Genomic DNA, 25,588 nt, shown 5'->3' on the forward strand with positions numbered 1-25,588 from the left:
TAGACATGTAGTACTAATGGTGGTCATCGAGCACACCTCCAAGTTTCATTAAATCTTCACTAAAACGTTTTTATAGCTAATCAAATAAAAGGGGCGTCACGCACGAGCGTCTGCTCGCGTTCAAAATTAAAGTGCGCTTTTTTGAGAACGCCAATCTCGTCGGTCACACTCGATAAACCGTCTGCGTGACAACTGAGGTTTCCTTGTCTGGTGGGGTAAGGCTGGTTGTAGTATAGCAGCTAACATGACGCATTTATATATAATTTGAAAGTGGCAATGAAGATAAATGACACTTGAATAAAAATACTAAAATGAAATGCAGCAATCAGTATGATTTTTATGTAGAAATTAATGACTTTACCAATTTTTTGTAAAGAAATTAAGGCCAAAAATTATTTTTTAATTGAAAATTATTAATTATCAATAAAATAATTTAATTTCTTTAAAACGAACGTTTTCCTATTATTAAAAGCGCATTCAAATTTATTTAATCAAAGCAATATCATTCATTTTTTATAATTGTATTTTATAACATGACTCAAATTGTATCATAATCAAACCTTTAAAGTCTCATCCAATCTATGTATCTTTAGGCCGGCTATCACAAAGCGTTTATAATGTAGCGCTTAGATAAATCAATAGATTTGATCATTCATCAATAGATCTAAGCGCTACATTATAAACGCTTTGTGATAGCCGGCCTAAAGAAAAGCTTTACAGCCAAACACTGAAAGCAGGTTCACAATTAGAGTCACTAATGGCTCCGAGATCGCTCGTTTGTGCACTACTCACTATGAATTAGAATTTACTAATGCCCATGAGCATTTTAATTCATAAGATAATAATAATATTTCAGTTTTTACATCCTTAAAAATATGAGGATAGAATTACATCCGTATCCCTTACTAACAAAGTTTTAATAAACAATTTGAGAACGTATAGTATTATAAAAATCAATTAATATGTAAATAACAATTTATTGAACGAACGTCTGTGTTCGATCATCTTTTAACCCACTGAATTAATTTTGATAAACTTTGAAATGAACAATGCAAGTTTTATCAGAATTAGTTCAACAACAAAATTATGTGACCTAAATAGAACTTATAATATATTTTTATCAAAGTTCCCCCTTTTCCAATACATTTTTACAATTTCAATCCACATCTTAAAATCAAATGTAATATTTGACAAGTGTCAGCGGTTGCGCCATGTGCGTGTGACAGATCCCTTTGTACGTGCTGTGTGGAGGGCCCTTTATAACATTAGTAAAACAATAAGTGATATTGGAACTGTTTAACTTTGTTAGATAATGCCTTGTTAGTTTTATAACACAACTAGCGGTCCGCCCCGGCTTCGCCCGTGGTACATATTTCGCAATAAAAGGTAGCCTATGTTCTTTCTCAGGGTCTAAAGATTGTCTGTGCATCAAAATCGGTTGAGAGGCGGGAAAGTGTAACAGACAGACAGACAGACAGAGTTACTTTCGCATTTATATTATTAGTAGGGATTCAATATCAATGAGAAATTGTTAAAGAATAGAAAAAGCTCTGCCTTGTGTGCCAGTGCCTTGTACTTTAGTAAATTTTAGTAATATTTTAGGAAAAATTCGCAGTATATTTACTGAGAGAACGTTGTTCGAGAAGTTATATAAATATTCGAAAATTTTATGTTCATTTTCAGTTTAATGAAATGAAATGAAATAAATGAAATGATGAGTTTTTTATGTCCATTGCACTGTGTTAATTAAGGTTATAAAAATAATGGAATAATGCGTATTAGTCGCTACTATAAAAAAGCCTGTAGTGCAATATTGAAAGTGCGCAAACAAAATATTCTAAGAAAAATTCTGAATTCAATTACGTATATATGTTATGTAGCACAGTTGACAGATATATACATGTAGCTTAGTAAAAATTCTCACTCATTAGAAAAAGTCTTTAACTGCATGACATCCATGACGAAATAACGCTCTACATACACAATTCAGTCCCCTCAATCAAGTTTTAATTGCCACAGTACGAACACAAAAACCGCAGACAAAACATGAAATTACAGATGTACCAAAGTTTGTTACGTCTGCCCTTGTGGCTTGTAATTGTTCGGTAAGCTTTCGCGGGATGCGTTATGGTTTGGAGTTGAGTTGGTGTGATGTGACGGGTTAGTATGGTTATTTTGGTTTCTTGTGATACATTTTGGACTAAAGGGATAATTTTTTTAAGTATTCTTTAGGCGCGTTGAGAGTAAAATTTCAAGGTCATGACAATACCGTCCCGTCATGAAGTAACGCGACGATCTTCGAATCTTACGAAAGAAGTTTTAATTTTTTTTTTGGTGTAACGTATAAACAATTGGACAAATTTTTTGTAATTATTAATCGCAAGTATCATCTGTCTACAAATATGTATTTGAACTATTTTTATATTGTCACCATTAAATCAAAGTTTATGTTAAGTTACTTTATTCTTAGTAACTTTTCATCGTCTTCTTTATTTAATACACAGTGGTAGTAGCAAAAATAACTTCAGGTGCCCAAGTTAATTTTAAGATTTTACACGACTACCAAAATCACAAAATCCCTTCAACACGAAATCCAAACAGTGTCGAACTCAAACAAAAGACTGCAGTTTTAATTAACTCTAATGAACCGGCTGCAAAGCCAAAATATCAATAAGGGTAGCCGCAGATCGCGACAGCTTGTTCAAATCGAATTATAAAGTGGGGGCGGAGACCCCAGCATTCGAGGAATGTGACAAATGATGGAGCCCTAATGATCTTTCAGTATTAACGCGTTTCATAAAGACTGAATACATGGGTTAGGGTTGTGTAGAATTAAATCCCGACAAGTTGTCGAAATTACGTAAAATAAAACTTTTAATTTGTTCCTGAATAATACATTTTATCTACCACTGCATCATCATCATCATCATGAGACATAGATTATACTAGCTGTGCTCCGCGGTTTCACCCGCATTGTTGCGCTCCTGTTGGTTTTTTACATAATGAGTGTGATGATATAAGCCTTCCTCGATAAATGGGCGAATATTAACACCGAAAGAATTTTTCAAATCAGACGAGTATTTCCTGAGATTAGCGCGTTAAAACAAACAAACAAACTCTTCAGCTTTGTAATATTCATTGCAAGTATCTATCTATCTAACTTATAGATAAGCCATAATATCTTCTCTACCACTGCATCAATAATACGTAGAAGCGTTCATACTTTTAACCATATCTTCGATTAAAAAACACACCGAGATCGGTTTGTTCGTTTGAGAGCAATAACATCACCAAATTATGTCAAAATATGTATTAAACTATGCGATAATAAGTAACTCTACTTTACAACGTTGTTAATATGGTGTGGACTCTACTAATCTTACATTTACTATTGATATTTGAACTCAGATTTAGGAAGAAGAAAGAAGCGATGTATTACATTATTAGAATCAGTCTGCGACTTCTACTTTCAAGTTTCCTAAAAGTCAATTACTTTTTTGCCAAACTGACAACAAATGCGTCACATTTTAGCTATAACTTTCAATTACATGCACCTGTAAAAACTATCTCATCCAGCCAATATGAGTAGTTTAATGAAAGACAAGGGACAAAGGCTTGCAATAAGCCCCAGTCTCCCCGCTGATAGGATTAGCGGCCCGTTATTGTTTTAATTACTGATATATGGGGGTATTAATGCAATTATATAAATCTGTTCGCTTATATGCCAATATTTTGGTTAGAAGTTTGTTGGCGTATAATTTTAGAAATTATGTGATAAATGATGATTGAAATGTATCTAAAACACAGATTATTGAAGTTTTTATCTGTTTCGGCATATTATAGGTATTAAAATTACGTTTTTTTTACGTATCTTTGTCTTTTTTATTTTGTATTCTTAATCGTGCAATGTGTGAAAGTAATCATGCCAAATAAATTAAAATAATTGTTAAGTCTCTCCTAAAAAATAATCTGAGTCAAATTTTGCCACTTTAACAATTGTACATAGAAAAATCTCATTAACTTTACATAGAAGTATTGACATGATGGCAGGATTATCCATAATACGATGTGACTGAAGAGAAGCGAGGTGGAATTGACCACATATGTCGATTTTACCCCTGGCCCCTCGCTAAGTTTACGCTTTATAATAAATACCATGTGCGCGATGTAATTTCAATTGCTATTTCGAAATGTTATATTGATTTATTGTTATTTCTATACTTATATAAAAAACCGTCTCTGCTTATGTATGGAAGATTCTGAAAATATTAGGGCAATTACAGGAATTTATACAATCATTTTGATGATTTTTTATCATTTTGATGTATGTAAAACGATGTTAAAAATATAATAGATAAACGATACTCATCCATTCCCGTATATTTGGGTTTAACCCAAAATAAAATGTTGTTTCATACTAAAAATATTTATTTAATAATCGAGTATTTCATTTGTAATTAACTTATTTGTTCAACCACCTGCCGACATATTGGACTTCATCATTTTGAACGTAATTAAAATTCATTAATTAAGGATTTTAATTAGTATTTAAAAAGTTCTTGGGTGGTACATTGTTAAAATGTATACACGTACTTAACATTTTCTATACTAATATTATAAAGCTGAAGAGTTTGTTTGTTTGTTTGAACGTGTTAATCTCAGGAATTACTTGTCCGATTTGAAATATTTTTTCGGTGTTAGATAACGCATTCATCGAAGAAGGCTATAGGCTATATATCATCATGCTAAGGCCTAAGACCAACAGGACCTATATATCAATATAGTGCAAATGCACTATATTGATATATAGGTCCCCTTGTAAATACAAGCTCAAAATAATTAATCTCTTGAAATGCGCTGAATGATTGAAATTAAAGCTTATCTAATTTAAACCTTAATCATGTAATTTAGAGTGTACTTTACGATTGTCAGTATTAGCTATATCCATGACCAGATGAATAAGTTTGAAAGCGTTAGCAATAATCAAGTCTATTTACAAATGAAATGCTTGCTCTCCAGGCAATGTGAAGTCAAGTACTTACTTATTTATTGGGAACTTTTGTTCTTCAATTATTAAAGGACATTATTATAGTTAACTGTCTTACTAATGACTGCAATTTTATTGTTTGTTTCGACGTTTAGAAGTGCATAGCGCAGAGAGGTCACAGGACTTAATTGAATGCTCGGTGTTATATATTGTGGTGTTACGTAAGATTCTTAAAATATAAACAATCTCAAAAAACATGATAATAATAGTGAAGTCCCGTGTCCCCTAGTGGGGTAAGGGGCAGATGCATTATTCATACATCTGTTTCACTGATCGATTTTCTTTAGGGATAAGTAGGTGATCAGCCTTCTGTGTCCTGCCAGACCGAGACATTTTTTTTCTTCGTCTCCACCGGGAATCGAACCCAGGACCCCTCGGTTCTACGCTCACGCGTCAACCACTGTACCAAGGATATAATAATTGGAATTTCATAAAACGAGAAAATTCCATAAGAATTGTCACAAAGACAGTTTAAAATCGGATCGGTTGTCCCACAGATTATTAAATTCTAATGTATATTTAAATACAGCTACAAGTTAAACAAGTAAAGTTTCCAAAATATTATCTCATTGTAATTTTAATGTAAATTTACATAATACAAGCGAAATATTTGGACACGTTTGCATTCGTTGTCAACAATAAAAGTTAAAAAGCACGACTCTCAGCAATTTGTTTACACTAGAAACTAGTTATCCTTTTGCATTGTTAGAATAAAAATTAGTAATTTTATTCAAGCCGTGACGAAGGGTTCTCACCCTAGCGTAATCGAGCCACAGAGTAAACAACATTCGAACAATGTATCGATATTCTTGCAGTAGCGTAACTTTTGGTGATCGTTTTAGGGTATACTGTGGCACGTATTTTTGTTAAGGTTAGGGACAACCGTGACGAAATTGTGTGGGGTATTGATGCAACCCTTCCACACACCGCGTTGCGGCAGAGATGCTGTGTAATGCGACTTGTATGTTTGATCGTAGAAAATTATGAGATAACGTTACAAAAGGTCCAGTAAAGGTAAAGGTACGTTAAAAAGTTGTCATTTATAATTTTTAAAAGCAAAGATGTTTAAAATGATATGACATGTATATTGAATATAACAAAACTTATATCATCTAAAATCAATTTAATCATCAAACTAACAGGTAAGGAAAAAGCCAATACTTTATGAAATAAAAAAAATACTTTTTTAACTGATTGCTCTATTATTTTTTTGTCTTCTATGAAAAGTCAAAATATGGTACATATTTTGTTTAATATGTACATATCTCCATATTCGTTACATCAAGTATCAAACCGATAGATTGCAGTATAATCAACCCTACGTGGAAGCGTGAAATTCGTACAATAAATGCCTTTGTATTGCGGCCTGTTGACTTTCAGACGAAACCGCTAACAATATATAACTTGTACGCGCTTTCTGTTTCAAGTTATTATGCCATTTTCCAAGCTTTTCCAACAACTGTAATTCTTCATGAATTTAACGTAAAGCATATTAAAAATACGCTATGAAATTATTGATATTAAATAAATTTTAATAATGTTAATTGTTGCGTTACCATATTTTTTAGATGTTTCGAACACTTTAGAGAGAGCAGATTCACGGTTAAAAAGGTAAGTTCAAGTTCTAGCTTTGATTATTATTGACGTAAATCCCCATGTAAAAGCACACGAAAATATGCTATGTACTCAGAACCTTTAGAATCGTGAAAATGCATCTGTTTTGTAAGTTGCTCTACCTCTTCTGAAATTAAAGGAAATCCTTTTTGAAATGGTGACTGATGGTAAAGTATAAAAGGATCTAAATTGTAAGAGCTAACAACATTATGACGATGTAAAATTTGTTGTTTGGTTGAACGCGCTAATCCCAGGAACTAGTGGTCCGAATTGAAATATTACTTTTGTGTTGGATAATCCTATTATCGAGAAATGCTCTAGGCTCTTTTACATCACGCTTCGACAAATATGCACCCAGCGGTAATTAAAATTGTTGCAAAAATATTCCTTTTTAAAACATACGAAGTTGCGTGGGCCAGATCGTTTTAGCATACTAATAATATAAACGCGAAAGTTTTTAGCGGTGTTTTGTAAAAAGTGATGTACGGTTTTGGATGAAACTTTAAAACAATATACATAGAATCATACATACATCAGAATAATACATGAGCTTCGTCCGCGGGCGAAACACACGCGGCACAGCTCTAGTATACCTATTATAATTTTATTGATAAATAGCAATTGGAATGTACTTAAAATTAACTAAGTATTATAAATAGGTATGATAACTCAAATAAAGTATAATAAATATAAAAAAAATCGTCCAGTCCTTATTTGAAACTAGATGGCGCTGCAACATCCGGGTATTTGTCAATGTAATTTTGCACCTTACACAGTTGGCTTAAGATTTATTATCCTTCACCCCGTCCGTCCAGTGGCTAGTTATGTCCCGCCATTACTTAGCGATGTGACTGCGATCGATTGATTTTATCATACAGCTTGTTGTGATACCTATGTACGTGGTGGGGCTACATGGTGCTTAGTTTAAAATGATTTATATTGCTTTTCTTATTGGAGTATAAGAGCTGATTCTTTCGATTCTATATAAACGGTAAGTGTTTTTTTATTTTTATTACAGCTTTATAGGAGCTTTGTTGAATGAATAAATATATTTCTAAGCAATCTATGTTTTTTATTTTATAACCATTTCTAATTGAAGTATTTTAAAGTTAAACTTTATTATCAGTGTTAATTAATGATATTTTGTGGCGAGGGAATCATTTATTAAAGTGAAACTTTTATTACATCGTCTCAAACTTTTTGGTCTGTGTAGCGCATGTCGCGTGTATCGCGGCTGCCGAGTAGGTATACCTACTCGGCAGCCGACCGACAAGCGACATGCGCTACACAAAGCAGTGTTCGGAACCGTTCGAACAGTTTCACTTTTACCGTGGTTTCATAAAACCACACAACATTTTTTAGATAAATTACTACCTAGAGCTAGTAACTTTTGGTATTAAAATTTTTATTTTGTGTATTAAAGAATAAATGAATAGAAAGCATGCAGGTTTAGAAACAAAATCAAACGTTGTAGCAATCAAATAGGCGTCCAATAGGAATTTCATTTTCATATTAATAGTATTTCGCAAACGCCATGTAAGCCTTGCTTAACCCACCACAGAACCAGTACCGGCAGGTGTAGGCTCGCCTCCCGGGTGCGCTCATTATTGTTATGTAATTTAATTGCAACCATTAAAATACCTCTTTATAGCCCGAGAAAATTACATTTTTCTTCAAACATACCAGTTAACTTTCTTTTTTGCTAAAAGGTTAATTTTATAAAAAGTCGCCCTAACTTTACAATGCTCTTCGTAGTAGGAAGGTGACATAAAATTGAGTTCGGAATGTTTTGTCGCAAAAAATATAATTGTCTTTGATACTTGGAATGGATATTTCATAAACAATGATATTGCTATCGCTTAGAATATTAACAGGGTCGAATGATGAGGTTTTTTTTAATTCTTATAGGAGAAAAAGATGCCTTGAATACCTACTAAGTGACTGCATGTCGATATGTTTCTTTTTAACTTTTTGCACATTGTATTTGGACCTGCATATTGATATTAAAATAATATAATTATTATTTGAACACCTGTCTATATATTCTTCAAATATATTAATAGTGTTTAATAGTTGATTATTTTGTTTAAATATTACTTTCTCCATGGAAATTCCTGTCACTTCTTCTTACTATTTTAAACTTTTGATGATTATTTTTCCGACCCAAATATCGACCAATAGAATTGCACCATTCGACGTCACGTGGTACAAGCTACATGGTATTATACTGATAATTTTTTGAAAATTTTCTCTGGTCGTTGACGTCAAACTGACAGGTTGAATTCAATTGTGAAATTATTGGCCGACATTTGGGACGGAAAAATAATCCCCCGAATACCACACGAGCTTCAAAATTATCTGGCATTTCCCTCAAGGTTCCCTGCAAACAAATAAAGTCGTCAAGTTTTTCAGGAAAAAAACCTTTAACCTTGACTAAAAACTTGACTCCTTCATTTGTTTGCAACGAACCTATCGGAAAATACCCGATAATTTTGAAGCTCTTGTGGTATTATAAGTGAATATTTCTAGAATATCTCCGATTTGTGTAGGTACCATACCAAAAAAGTATGACTATTCATCTATTGAGTATTTATTGTTTAAATATCATTATCGCATAATGTCAATCATGAAATTACATAAATGTATTTTCAATCCCTAAAACGTTCCTCAACCTTTTCCCGCGTAAATTGGAACAGGAAAATAAGGAATTAATGAGTCTTATTATAGCTTTAAGCTGGTACAATTGGAGATATTTGCGCGTCTATTAATCAACTGGCTTCATCGTGCGATTATAAGCTTTCGCGAGGGTGCAACAGCTCTATATAAATTAGCTGGTGATGAAAAGCTCTAGTGATGGGATGCTGAGTATTATGATTATTTGTCGATAGTAGAGTATATATACATTTTCGATAATAACTCATATTGTTTGTGGCTATAAGATTAATGTTAAAAAATTACCAATTAACTACAAAATAAACTTACTCACCTTTGTGACTCCATTAAATTATTGTAGCTTATCCAAGTTATAGAGCGATAACATTATTGTAATATTATAATTAATCACTTGTGTCTTTTCACTAAAAGTTAAAACACTGGATTAAACATTATTAAATATTCCTTTACATTTTAAGCTGTAGGTAGTACACGTCATCAGAATTTACATCCACCAGCAAACGACAGGTAATTTTTTACATCTAAAAATAAAATCCACACAAACTACATTCAAAATTAATTGCCAATACATCACCATAAATATATCGATAGATTGTTATCGAGCCAAACATCGACAAATCATCCCATCCCGCGCAACCCTTTAGCGGCTGCATGGCCCCGAGCGCAACGGAACATTTAACGAAATTAAAGTGAGTGTGAACGCTGCAGGGTTAACTATTCCATTCAGTTTATTGCGCGCAATTCCCTCTTAACCCTTCGCTGCTTAATAAAGATATAGAGGCCTATTAGGTACTTTTAAATACCGATCGAGGGTTAACTTAATTTAATTAAGTGTGACCAGCCCTGCCCGCATAGATATTAGCATGTGCAACTTATTATGTATTTTAGGATGTCTTGGATTTTCCCTAGGGGTATGGGGCAGATGTATTCAACATCTGTTTAAAAGTTCGATTTGCTATACGTGACGGGTAAGTATGTGTATAAAATATATTATATAGAGAACAAATCCAAGACTTCTTGAGTCCCTAGCAAACCATTGTACCAAGGAGACACTGGGCATTGGTATAAACCATACTTAAATATAATGAAATAAAACACGGTATCGAAATAACAAACGATTTAATCACATAGAACATCAGGCTTTACAAAAATAAATACATTTACATAAAACACTTAACACTTACATCTTAATTGAAACTATTTTCGTCTGTTAACAGACCTCTAACATCTGACATACACCAGACGTGTAGACGTGTACACAGGTAGGAACTATGTGAAATGATTATTCATAAGTCCAGTATTGTTCCATCCAAACAGAGTGGATGTGTCAAAACTGTTATTGATATGATGGTAATTGAATAATAGCCAGTTTCAAGTTCTGGATGTGTTCTGTTTAGCTTATCTGTCAGTTAAGTGACAAATAATTTATTAGTTATAGTGTTGGTTATGGTATCAGTAGCTTTATCAGCAAGTGATGAAACTGACGCTTACTGTGTTATGTTATAATTTTTATTTAATAACACTTTTTCATTCTTCATTCTTATTTAGGCTTAGTGAATTTAAAAATGCAATTAGAGTCTTAAATAACAAATTTTGGGAGCGTTGTGAAGGGTTAATTAATAACTACATATTTATCCGTCTGTCATATTGTTATGACTAAAGCTCTGAAAATCTAAAAAATATTACAGAAAAAGTAAGTATTTAAATATATGTATATTTTTTATTCCAGTTTAGCTAAATAATATGTATGTTTATGTAAATTAATTAGAATTATCTGTCTGTTAAAATATGTGTACAGATTTATTTTTGTATTAATGTACAAAATTACGATGATAATTAAATTGTAGTTATAATAACGTAAAAAGGAAATGGTAAAGCATCATAAAAACAAGAAGTAACTTAAAAAGGTTTTAAATAGTTGATAGTTTGACAGTGCAGTAACTAGGACACGCCATGGCAAGAGGCAGAAGGTCTACGATTGGCGGGAATAACACGAAGCAATATACTTTTGGATACGGTAATTTATATCTTTAATTTATGAATAACTTCACTGATTATATTTTGAATGAAATTTAAGTAAGCTCATCAGCATCAAATTAAGCGTGTTATGTTTTTGTTATAAAATGAACAAAACATCCCGATTAAAACTTTATTTGTGGGAAAATGAAAATCAGTTTAAAACAGCAATAATTGACGGACAGTTACAGTACTCTACAACTTGTAGGTTGATTTAAACGCAAGAAAAGACAACTAACTCAATAAAGAACACGCTAAAACAACAACTGCAGTAAAACCAGCCTTAATTCTACCCTACAGATGCCTCATCAAAACTTCACACTCATTACACTCACAGGAGCGTTTGACAGTTTTTCACAATCGCTAAAGGTTAATAGAAAGTCGGTAAAACAATCGAGTCCGTCACAATGGCCATTGTGTTTCGTGTTGAGTCACGCTGGATGTCGCGGTATGTTCTAGGTCGGTATAGAATACGTGTGTTATAGTATTAATAATATCATATACTAGCGGTCCGCCCCAGCTTCGCCCGTGGTACATATTTCACAATAAAAGGTAGCCTATGTTCTTTCTCAGGGTCTAAAGATTATCTGTGCCAAATTTCATCAAAATCGGTCCAGTAGTTTATGCGTGAAAACTATACATACATAATTACAAACCTTTCCTCTTGATAATATTAAGTATACTTACGTAACTTAACAGTTAGGTGAATGAGCATCCAGAATTACTCAATTTAGAATTGTTAGCTGGTCCATTTATCGACGCTTATATACGGTACGGAGATTCTATAGGCATACGTGAACTAATAGGTGTAGAGCAGAGAAGTAATGAAAAATGGGAATAATATTGCTTTTGCTTTTGAGAGTAGACGTTGCGTGGGTCAGGTAGTATTATTTTAGAAACGATACTTATCATAAATCAAACACTTAATGCAAAATGAAGCTTAAATCAAGCTACTACCTTACGCTAGATTTTGCCATTAATTTAAACAGGCTTAAGCTTCGTGTACATATTTAACATATTTTGGGTCATCCGTCAATGAAACTCACTCGTCGACTTTTGATTTAAAACAAAAAACAATCAATTGTACTAAACCCTTCTACATTCACTAAATCTCCAAGCGCAGGCAAATGATGGAAAGCCTCCAATAAGGTAATTGTTTCCCGGCGGATGTGGGACCGTCCCAAATCAGGGATAAATCAGATAAGGGCGAAATAAAACGTCGCGACTGACCGCTGCCGCCCAAGAACTGCGGTTGCTATGGGGCCATGAATAACGCGTTTATTTCAACTTTATCTATTAACTTTTTTATTAAATTTCGATATTAATCAGGATAAGAGTAAGCATAAAATGGCACGTTAAAGCTAACCATAGCCTTACACTAATTATTCTCGCTTTATAACATATCACTTCAATATTAAAGAAAAGAGAAGTGAAGAGCAAAAGTTATGTAGCTTGCTTAATTATTTTAATTATTGTGTTTAATTTCTGAATTAAAACTATTTAAAAGATTAGATTAGACTAATTATATTTTTCGATTCTTGTAATGTGCAAGATCCTTACATTTTAGTCAATAAAATTTGTGTATCAGAGCATTCAAATCAACCAAATTTTTATAAAAGCGAAGCGATTTATTGGTTTTTATGTACCTATTAATCTTTGTGTATCATCCACCAGCTTATGAACTCACCAACATGATAATAATATATATAGTAAGGTCAAATATACCTTACTAAATTATATCAATGTGTAGCCCGTTTCGTGGCCCGACAAAGGGCGGATTTGTATGTCCGGTATATGCTTAGTAGAAATGTGCTCGGATGGAAAATGAGACAGATGGCTCTCCGCAGACCACTTATCTAAACCTGATCAGACTTTCACGTATATCATCGTTTTGTTTTCTATTTTTGTTTAAGTCAACTGTATGAGTAACAAACTCACAAACTGTGTACAAAGTTAAAAGTTAATCATCAATTCCATACTCAATTAAAATATTTAGCAAATAAAATATTAACTACCTATAAATTTGAATTCTGTACCTATTCTTCTACTACCGTAGCTTAAACCTATCCTCTTGAATTGAATGAATCCATCCTTGAATTCCATTTAAATTAAAAACTAGTAACTACCCACAACCAAGTTTTCTACATCTTATTTAAACTAAACATCTTAAATTCAATTCAATTGATGAATTTCATCTTGAAGAATTCGTATTATATTGTCATAGGTCATTCTTTTTGCACTTCGCAGAGAAACAATTCGTCAAGTGACCGTAGGGCAGTTCTGAAATCTCCTGGGCGGGCCCTTATGTTCACTTTTTGTGGCAATATTGAATATCATGCTCGCGGGATTACATTTGTGAAGGGAAATACGAATACTGCCTCAGTTTTTAGAACTCATTCATAAGAAGATAATTTTAAATGAGTTTTCTGAAAAAGACAGTTATTGAGAAAATATGCTCTAATCGCGAATATTCATAATTATGCTTTATTTTCTTGTTATTCTGATAATAATACATTAAGCTCTTGCTCTTGCTCTTCAATGTAAAAAAATAATTAATTATTTCAAAATAATTTGAATCTGACTTTGAAAATTTAAGTGTAGATAGGTACCTACCTACTTGTTTTATAACTGCTTTTTAATTCGTAAATTACACCAACTAGAATTTCTACAAGCCTAAGGTTCCATCTTCCATACAGTATTCCAAATTGCCTCCAAAACATTCAACCCGTATTCCAAGCTCGAATAACAACGATCGAACCGTTGTATTGAACTCAAGACTTGTTGACATCTAATAGTCCCCTAACCCTAGACATTCCTACCGGACATTCTTAAGATGTCTCCCGAATTTTTGCAAGACAAATAGCAGCCGGTCAAAATGACATATTGCTGGTACGTGGTACATCTCCCCCGGTCAATGATTTATGCGAATAAGTTTCGATGGACCCCGTTTTAAGTTGTTTTGTACTGATAAACTTTTGGAGGGCAGGGCAGGGCAGAACATTTATATGGTATGGTTCAGAATATGGAGAATAGCAGTGAAAAGGGATAGGTTAGGTAATTAAAGATTACTGATTAAGTAAACTAAGTTTGAGCCACTACTTTCCAAATGACTGACCGGTTAGTTGGGTTGGTAGTGATCCTGCCTTTCAAGCCAGTGGTCGTAGGTTCCCATGATCGTGCCGTGTGTGAAAATTGTCCAGAAATATTTAAAATTTTTAATTTTTAATACACTTTGTAAAACACCTTACAGTGTAGGTAGTAGGTACCTAATCGTGATATTTATTCAATAACAACTTATCAGTTACATAACTTAAATAATTACAATATAGGTGTACAAACATTACTAAAATTAATATCTTTCAAGGTTTTTCTTTTTAACATTTCCTAACCAAACATAACCTTAAATTATAACACTCCAGTTCCTTACATCAATCTGTTCTCATAATGATGCGTTCTAAAGTAAATGATGATGTACAAGAAGCGGTTAAACAAACATAGCGGTTAGAGCCTTGCCGCAAACGACTGCGGTTTCTACATGCGTCGGGACCCTTAGCTCCAATGTTACATGTACTTGGGTAATTCATTTTAAAATGGTTGTTATCATTTAAGAAAGCTCATTTATGTTATCTACCTAGTTTTACGAAAATAGATATAATTGAACTGAAATAAACGTTAAAAAGTATTAAAATACAATTTTTTGATGAGCATTGAAGACTTTAAGCCTATATATAGCTAATGTTTACAAATTATTTTTATACTTCTTCTAGCTGCTTTACTCGCATTGCTCCGCTCCTATTGATTTTAAAGTGATGATAATATATACTTATAACCTTCCTCCATAAATGTAATAAGTGTCTTACAGTTGAATAATTTTTCAAATCGGGCCCTTGGTTCCTGAGATTAATGCGTTCAAGCAAACAAACAAACTCTTCAGCTTTATATTTATAACTAGCTGCGCCCGCGGTTTCACCCGCGTGGCTCCGCTTCTGTTGGTCTTAGCGTGATGATAATTATATAGCCTATAGCCTTCCTCGATAAATGGGCTATCCAACACCGAAATAATTTTCAAATAGTTCTTGAGATTAGCGCGTTCAAACACACAAACAAATAAACTCTTCAGCTTTATAATATTACAGAATTTAGTACAGATAGTATAGATTATAGTATACTTACGTAGCGTACGTGCGCATCTATAAGGGAGACTAGTAAGTAAGATGAGAGAGATATTCTACCCATAAAGATGAATAAAACATACCAAATACCTGACGCTCCACTCGTAAGCTAAAGATGTCAATCAAAGTCGGGTTTAGTCGGACATAACTCGAATTTACCGGGCAATGCCAATTTAGACTGGCCAAGGGTCAGTTGTATAATGACATGCAGGATTTAAGAATACAGGGATAAGACGATTTGTGTGACATTCTTAACAATGGTTCTAGTTGTTCGAAAGAGGGTTTTAATTTTAGATGGTTTTAGAAATGCTATCGTAAAAATATATTTAAAAAGTAAGGATTTAATGATAAAATTGCTATTTTATATATTTTTGTGTTAATTTACTTATTCATAAAAAAATTGTGTAAGTAAATACAATTTTTTTTTGCTTTAAAATATTATGACGTAATGGATTAGTTATAGTATGACGCTCTCATAAAATCTTGTAAATAACAGAAGAGGAATTTTAAGGACGTCGCATTAGCAATAAAGCCAAGTAATTAAAAAGGCATACAATTCAAGTTCAAATCACAAAATTTTTAAATGAGTGAGACCTCCAACGACGATATAATAATTATTTTATCATGGCGAAAAATGTGGGTAGTTTTCTTAGTTTATGACATGTATAAAATACTTGGAATCATGATCTTTCTTATTTGAACCGTTTCAGTAATTTTAATTAATTTTACTATGTATAGTGATAGATATTAGATGTATTTCTGCTAGATCTTAAAATAAATATCAGCCAGGTTCGCGAGCAATCCCACAATAAAATACATAAAATAAATTAATTAAAATAATAGATAATGCCAAAACAATGCATGCAAATTTATTTCAACTAATAAGATTATACAAATACACAAAAACATGCATAATTGCATAACTTAATTGTCCAAAAGCATTAAAACACAATAATACAGGTAATTGAGAAAACGATTTACGCTACATAATAAAATATCATGCGAAGGCTTGCGTGTACAAAACAGGTGAAATGTAATGTGCGTAAAAACCAAAAGTGTGAAGCAACGCCGGGGGCTGATGATAGTCATCTTTCACCGTCATTTTGTAACAATCGATGATGACAGATACGAAGAAATAATTGGCTTTCGGAACTGAAATTTAAAGTAAAAAATGTACGGAACCAATAAAACAATTATACGGCCCTTTGTGTCCTTTTCTGTAAGATATATTATTATATTCGTGTATGAAGCAATTTCATGCAATACTTTTAAAAAATTACCTTTATATTTACAATGGTTTTTGGTGTGTTATCAAATAATAATATTGTAATTTTAATTTCTGTGAAAGTGTTTTTATAATAATTTCTGAAATCCTTGTAAAAGTCTTGAAGCTAATGTTTCTCTAGTTCTAATGGATATTCTATTTTAAAAGAGTATTGTATTAATATTCATACAATTACCTTATCTATATACTATAATACTATAATAATATTATAAAGCTGAAGAGTTTGTTTGTTTGTTTGTTTGAACGCACTAATCTCAGGAACTTGGTCCAATTTCAAAAATTATTTCAGTGTTAGATAGTCCATTTATTGAGGAAGGCTATAGGCTATATTTGTACCACGAGCAAAGCTGGGGCGGACTGCTAGTTATAAATATATTAATAATAATATCCTATACATCATTCGTTCATAATCGAAAGCTTTCCAAAAAAACTTATCCAAAAAGTATATTATCCTTACATTCTATTATATTTTGTCGAAGTTAGAAACAGTCGTACATCGAAAAGTTTCACATGTCTAGCGTGTACTCATTTACATAAACAGCACACAAATGTAAAATTGTGGTCGAGCCAAGAGCTTTTCGACGTTCAAGTGTTTCATTGAAAAAAAGGTTTTGAAATACTATCTACTATCTATGAATTAATCCACCAAATATTTATAAATTATATGTATTATGTAAAAAATGTGATTTTTATTATAGCTGTGTGCTCTATAATGTTTCTGATTTCGAAAATCTATACTAATATTATAAAGCTGAAGAGCTTGTTTGTTTGTTTGAACACGCTAATCTCAGGAACTACTTTTTCGATTTGAAAAATTCTTTGGTTATGGATAGCCCATTTATCGAGGAAGGCTATAGGCATATATTATCATCACGCTAAGACCAACAGAAGCGGAGCACTGCGAGTAAAACCGCGGGGCACAGCTAGTAAGTAATAAATGGATTCGTAAATTACAAAATAATGACACTTAACTAAAAAGATTATTTAAAAGTGTTTATAATCAATGAACTTTCTATAACCAATATAATCTCAATCTTCAATACTCAATTTAAATCTCACACGAGATAAAACTCCACAGTTTCAACCCTCTCTTTTACGACGCAATAAACACCAGAAAATGCCTTATACAGTAGTAAATTTGTTGATAAGGAGCTTGGGGTCATCTGATAACGGGGTGGTGTCGGACCCCACGGGTCACATGTCACGAGAGTCTCTTTAAGAGGCATTTTTCTTTCCAACTTTGGAATGGGACTATGGGATAGGGTATGAAATGTCGAATAGTGGTGAATGTTTGAGATTATAAGTTTTGTATGTGATTTGATATATGATTTGTTTAAAGTTTTATGTGTATTTAGACGAACATTATTATCTAAATTAATATAGATTCATTATAAATTTACTTTAAGTTCTGCCTTGTGCAATGTATTTTTTTTTAAATTCGTGACAAATCAATCCCTCTTTTTTTCTTTTCAATCTTTCATTTTTTTCATTTGGTATTAAGAGCAACAATTTAAGGTAATATTTGTTCCAAATGGAAATAAAACAAGTCACAAACAGTCATTGTTATTACGGTCATATTCAACTTTTAACATCCACTTAATTTTGTATGCAGATTATATCTCACTAATCGTATGTCTACATAAACATCAAGTTGGATTTATGAACGAATCCAGTTATATTATCTTGTTTTATTAATGAAGAATGATTCGTCATTTTTTAAAGAAATTGCTCGTAAAATGAAAGTGAATTTGTTAACAAATGAAGCTTTACAATGTTATAGTAACTGTACTTTTGAAATATACACATTACTATTATGTTTTGTAAGTATATGTGCAATGTGCACAGAAAATATATATATGCAAAATTTTTTAATTTATTGATTTATTGACTATCTGCGAATATATTTGAACGTTAATCAAAAATATCAGTACCTACCTAAAATTTAAAGCATTTAGATTTTTTGAATCTATCCATAACTAAAATAAACGTTTCTTCAAGCTGTATATTTTTTTTCTTCCTTCCACCAGCATCCGAGCCACGGACCGAACCAAAGCGTTTAACTACTGCACCAAACAGATAATTAATGTAAAAATAAATGTACCTACCACTTAAACAATTTCCTCAACTTTTGGCTAACCATATTTCTATCCCGTTACCGGCGGTTTATCGCTGCATCGCCAAGGTATTTCGACGAATAACGACGGACATAAATTGTCGAGATTTGTACTTAGATAGAGGGAAATTTTATCAACTTACATTTTGTCAAAACGTCGCATAAGAAGTTATTTATTGGAGATGTGCTGTTCACTTGTTTTGGTTGTTTTGCGTGTTTATTATTAATGATGAGTTCTAGTTTTTTGTTTATTTTTTAAAGGATATTGAGCTCTGTCATTGCCATTAAAATAAGGAAAGAAATAAAACGTTAATTCATTGCAAATATTATGTACATATTGACTCATTTTGTACCATATTATTAGTTTCTCAAACGGTCGTTTGATAAATGCTAATTTACTTTTAATTATTGTTTGAATTATTAACACATTGTGCATTAGCTAGTAAAGTTTATTTAAAGTGCTTTGCCACATGTCTTTTTCAAGAGATAAATGCATGAGTTTTAGCATTTATCATCATTTAATTCCTTATTCACTTGATACATAATTATACATATATACTACTTATATATAAAATTGATTAATAGACCTACATTCTTTAAGAATTTACAATAACACACCTATCTGACTTCTAATGATATTAACACGCATTTTGACTATATTTCTGATAACTTCCCTTTAAATTCTGTACTTACACCCAACGCGTACCTACGAACTTACCAAACTTTGCTAACATTTCTCGACCTCCAAATTATCTATCACTGATCAACCAACGACTTAATAATTTGCCTTTACGCAATTGTAGTCCTATAGTTGTCCATTACACGCTTTCGTCATAGTTATTACGTAATTAAGTCCATCTGTCCGTCACCCCAACCACCCCTATCTTATCGAATAAGATCTCAACGTATAGAACCAATTCTTGAGACAAGCGTAGCTGTATACAACGATATTTAGCTTAATAAAATTTACAGGTAGGGTGTGTACACTCTCCCAAGGGATTTTAGACTCTAGTTTAAAGATATAGGGTTGTTTTTCCGTTGTGTGGTGGATGAATAATTGATATAGTATCCGAACGTTACGCAAGGTGTCTGCAAGGTGCGCGGAGACCGTTGCGGCCTGTAATGACACCGTGACAACTGATTAGTGGCCACGCATCTGGACACTTTCTTTATTAACTCGTATTTGTTGCCTATTAGCCTGTCTATATGAATTGAAAACGTGTGACGAAATCACTGGATTAGTCAGGTGATTAGCTTATTTGTAGTAGTAAGGATTTGTAACGATTCAAAACTATGTGACTATTCCTTGTATTGTTTTTCTTATTAGATAATTAATTCATGCTTATCGCACTGGCTTCGCCGGGTTTGACCCCCATTGTAATATTTAAAAACACCACCACATAGTTTATGAAATTCAAATGTAATGTCGGTTTCTAAGGGTGTAAGAATTTTCGAAATGGGTAATATAGTTTTAGTCATAAAAAATCTCTTGAAAATATAAAAAAAAAACTAAAAATATTGATGTTTATTAGGACTGGTCATATTGGTCAGTCGTGCAATTTTTTTTCAACTTTTGTTTCAAGCTCATATAAATCATTCTTCTATAGATGTTTCAGTTTTATTATTTTGGCCATGTTACCTAAAATAGCAACAAAATAAGTGAAATTAAGCGTGTTATTGGTTAGCAAATAACTCGTTCACGCATTTACGCACTTCCAGTATTCTCTCTATTGCGAAATAACTGCATTCGTTTGTTGCTTTACCCACTGTGCAAGGCGATATCGTTAGTTTTTTTAATTATTATGCGTAATAAATGTTTTGGTATGGAGCTTTAAGAATTCGGTTGTTTCAAATCAAATTAAATCAAATTAGATGTAATCAATCTCAAGCTAATAACTTTTTAAAAACTTTTTTTATAAAAGCAGAAGATCAGTGAGTCAATCAATTAATCAAGCATTAGTTAAATCCGTGTTATTCGAGTAGGTATTTGTCGGCACTTGAAGCTATGAAAAATAATGTAGAGCAAGCTTTATAAAAAGCGGAAACAATAATAGTGGAAGTTGTAATAATTTGAAACGAATATAAGTAACACAATTTTACAAATCAGTAAAGACTTAGTAGAAGCAGATATCGAGACGAGTAGTGTTTAAACCTCATGAATAACACGCAGAATTATTGGTAAAATGCAATGTAAATCCGCGCTATTCATGTGCTAAATAAAAAAAAATTGCTCCAATAAAAGTATTGTTGAGCAAATGATATTTCATGAAAATATAATAAAAAAAAGACGTGTGGCACTCGGGGACTGCCGCGGTAAAGCTATTATGCATAGCATGCCTTCAAGCCACACCTCCGAGCCCGTCGGAGTGGGGAGCGTGAGGTTTTTTCGTTACGGAATTTCTCGATTCGGCCCCCGCGCTCAAGGCCCGCGATAGAAGCTATGCAATAGCTTAAAAAGCATCATTTTACAAGAAAGATGATCTACTACAGAGATTCTACGTGACAAAGAAACAATAAGAAAACACACAATCAAATGGAAATGTATTTCATGTCACGCCAATTAAATTTACATCGTGAAGCGATTAGTTACAAGATTATCATTTCATTACAATTAAGCAAGGATACACGCACTTCATAATTTTAGCATTAAGTTCTTAAATAATGATATTCATCATCCCACTACAAATATTATAAATGCAAAAGTTTATCAGGATGTGTGTTTGTTTCTCTTTCACGCAAAAAGTACTGAACGGTTTTTGATGATACTCGGTAGTGAAATAACTTATGTAACAGATAAGCTATATTTAAATACTTACTTGCTTTTGCCGTGTTCGTCCGCGGGTAAAACCGCGCGGTGCAGCTGGTATATTAAAATAGGAGACTACTTCAGTATACTATAGTAGTGGTGACGGAAATAATTGGCCATGTGCATAAAAAATAAATTAATTTTTCAATTCACTAACGCATTATCTACTCACCTTAGTTTATCTGCTTACTGTCTAAGCAGTGGAAACAAATACGGGTTGATTATGATGTGCTTTAAATTGAAACTTGTTAAACTAATTCATAATAAATATTTTATGATTGCGTAGTTATAATAATATTAACATAGACTAGTCACTAGAGGTATCGAATGCAATGCCTAGGTATATTTGTCATGCGTAGCATCCAGTGTATCGTCCTCTTTATACTCAGGGTGCTATTAACAGCTATCAATAACTTATGTGTAATAAATAAAAGTACCCTCATAATAAACATGTAACTTTAAACAAAAAGCCGCTTAATGCGTATAAAAATTTATTGGCATCGCGAACAATTCCAAAACTTTTTTGCCAATAATTTGTTGTCTTACGATAAAAAACCTAAAGGTGCATTTGGATATAAAAACGATTCGGTAGCCAGGTCTTGTCGTGCGCAAAATATTAATAACGTCGAAATTAAATGAGTTTTTGCGTAAGTACAAGAATTGGGAATTTTATGTGACAAGCAATTTACTGTTGCTGTAGCGTGTACGTGCAATTGTATGCAGGTGTTTATTATTTAGTATCGTTGTTTAAAATCTCTGTAAAATTTAACTATCTACGCTTATTTATTTTAATTTTGTGAGACTAGAAGTCTGGTAAACTAGCTTCTATTTATTACGGCTGATTTTTCAATCCTTGGATAAAACTTATTCGTCGAATAATGTATAAAACTACCATTCAAAAAACGTATTCTAATTGCCCGTATTTGACAGTTTACGTAACATTTTAATATTATCGTGTAATACTTTATTGGACGGATAGTCGGATAAGTTTTATCCAAGCATTGAAAAATCGGCCCTTAGTAATGCAACAATACCTTTGAAAAACTAATAATGTACACCGATCTTGGAAAGATATGGGTAGTCTTAAAAACGTTTAAACAAAATCCGTTGTTGAAATAGAGTGCATTAAATAAATCCACCACCCAAATATTATAAAAACAAACATTTATAAGTTCTTGATATTCGAAAACACGATTCCAAACAAGAATAACCTCTACCAGTCATTTTGCACCACCAATTAAAAATACCAAAAGAACTCCATACCATGTTTTTCCTAACAAACGAACAATACATACGCCCTCAACATGCCTGTCCGTGACATTTATTAACGGCCCAAAGGGTTCCTCAAGAATTCCTCACTATTTTTTACATCTACAAGGGTGACTGACTGTACACTGACCTGTACTTTTGTTGTATTTTTGTAAACAATTGTAAAAACACGTAAATTTTAATGATTACAAAGCTTGTTAGTAACTTGGTATGCCTAATTCAATTAAGATAGCAAAACAACCATAATTTCTGATAGGAATTGAAAAACAACCATAACTCCTACGGTAAATGTTGTTTACATGTAATAGTTCCGAATAGATATTAAAAACACTGGAAATGAAAGAGCAATACGCGACCGGATTTTCGAATTCGGATGCTACATTATATGTATTTTGTAGAGACTGTAAGAGCTCTATCTATATTTTACTATCGTACCTATATTACAAGCTTTTTTAAATTTTTTTTTAAGTATTTGGTATCACGCATTTCTAAAAATAGGTAGATTTGACTACCTAAAGTTTCAATTAAAACCCCAGTCTGGATTGTCTCTTCCTTAGAAAACGACCATCCATACATGCGAAATTATCTTTCTCATATTATCCTATGACTATATTATAAATTATATTATAACAAGGAATTTTACTTTACTCAGCGCAGTATTGTATAATTAAAACGATTGTTCACCATAATGAACTTTTAAATCGATTAAACTCCAACTTTATCGCTATAAAGTAATATTGCAAGTGAAAAGCAAATCAAAAAGCTATCCAACAAGCTAAAACAACTATCAAAGGGTCGCGCAGTTTCCGTGAACCGTCATTTAGAGCTATTACGCACTGTCGACCAGTCGCTGGCGACTCAGTCGCCGGCGACTGTGACTTACTATAGTTTAAATAGGGGCTTGCGCACTTGGTCGTCAGTCGTCCCGGCGACTCGGCGACTCGCCGCGTTGTGGCGACGCACAGGCGACTGGCGGTCGCCGGCGACCAATAGAAGCACGGCTTCAAATGGGAGCGTTCGCACTGCAAGCAACTGTCGTAGCGACTCTTGTATGACCGGATTCTGCACGAATGTACTTATAATACTGTCGCTCGGCTTGGTTTCCTGCCCCTAGTTTCTCTGTTTTGGTCGCCGAGAGACTGAGTCGCCGGCGACTGGTCGACAGTGCGTAATAGCTCTTATTCTAGCCGCGGTATAATAGTTTCAAATTGTTTTTAATGTTGTATTATTAATAATGTAATGAAATTATGTTTAAAAAATACCTGTATTGTGTTTTGTTGAACGAATTCATAACATTATGGTGATAAAATATTGGAAAATATAATTTACTCAGTAAAAAAATTTGCAAATTTCCAGAGCCGTTAAGAAAAGTGGAGGAACATAAATTTTTGGTGTATTAACTGCAATACAAAATTGAAGATTTATTGGAACTTTTACCATTAGAAATACAATTTTCTGGTCACCAAATGCGTCACATACAATAAATACTTATAAATTATTTATAAATATCAAATTATGGCCACCATCAATTCACGATATTGTCCTGTCGGAAAACGATAGAAAAATGCATTATTAAGCCCCATAACCATTCCAATATATACAGTAAACAGCACCCTTTGAGCCGGTGTAAATTACGCGAAAGATCGCTAGCTTACCCCTTATTGTCCACCTTCGGCCACTTTGGGGTGACTTAAATCCGAAATTGGGTATTTCGAAATTCGCATGTGTCATTTATCATGACCCCCTCGAACGAAAAAATGCGCCTAACCCTATTTAAAAAACTACACCCTCTATAATCCGACGCTGGTACGCGCTAACAGTATTAAATTTTTCTAGTAGTAGCGTTTTTGTCACACATGCAACAGCATGCAGAATCGCATACGGTTTAATACATTGCTACTTTTATAGGAACATTTTGTTCGCTCCCAATAATAATGCTGTTGGGGCCCGCAATGTATTTTGCGATAAAGTTAATAATCATCGCGTCGAACATCTGTAAAATTTTGGTTTAATACAATGGCGTCGGCGGCAAATAAATATTGGATGAATAGAACGGAGATAATCCTTATTAAGCGAAATCGAATATTAAATAGACCCGCGACGGAACAAAGAGTGATCACTTAATGAAAAATATTTTGTTGTCAGATTATATAAAAACAATGGTGATGCAAATATAACTTTGGATTGTGATTCATCTGCGAAATGCAATAAATAAAACAAGATATCTTTGTCTGAAGAATTAAATAATTTGGAAAATCCAAAAGTTCACGCCTCATAATTTTTTTTTAATAAATATTTATTAATTATTATTTTTGTTTATTTAATAACAATTAAACCACATCGAATCAGACCCTGAAAAATGAAAGGGTTCTATTCCTGAGCATACTCAAGCGTAAGAGAAAAAAAAAGACTCGATTAGTAAAGTATTTCGGTCGCTATCGTGTTAACAAGAAAAACCGGCCAAGTGCGAGTCGGGCTCGCGCACAAAGGGTTCCGTAGCAGCAAATATAATAAATTACAGTTAAATCAACCTATCTCAAAAACTATAAGAGATACTTTGATCAAACCAAAAATCGTTGAAAGAGTTAATTAG

This window comes from Colias eurytheme, chromosome 11 (genome assembly GCF_061535395.1).
Source record: "Colias eurytheme isolate Ceu_HAF_F1 chromosome 11, ilColEury1 Martin Lab GWU primary, whole genome shotgun sequence".
Lineage (NCBI taxonomy): Eukaryota > Metazoa > Arthropoda > Insecta > Lepidoptera > Pieridae > Colias > Colias eurytheme.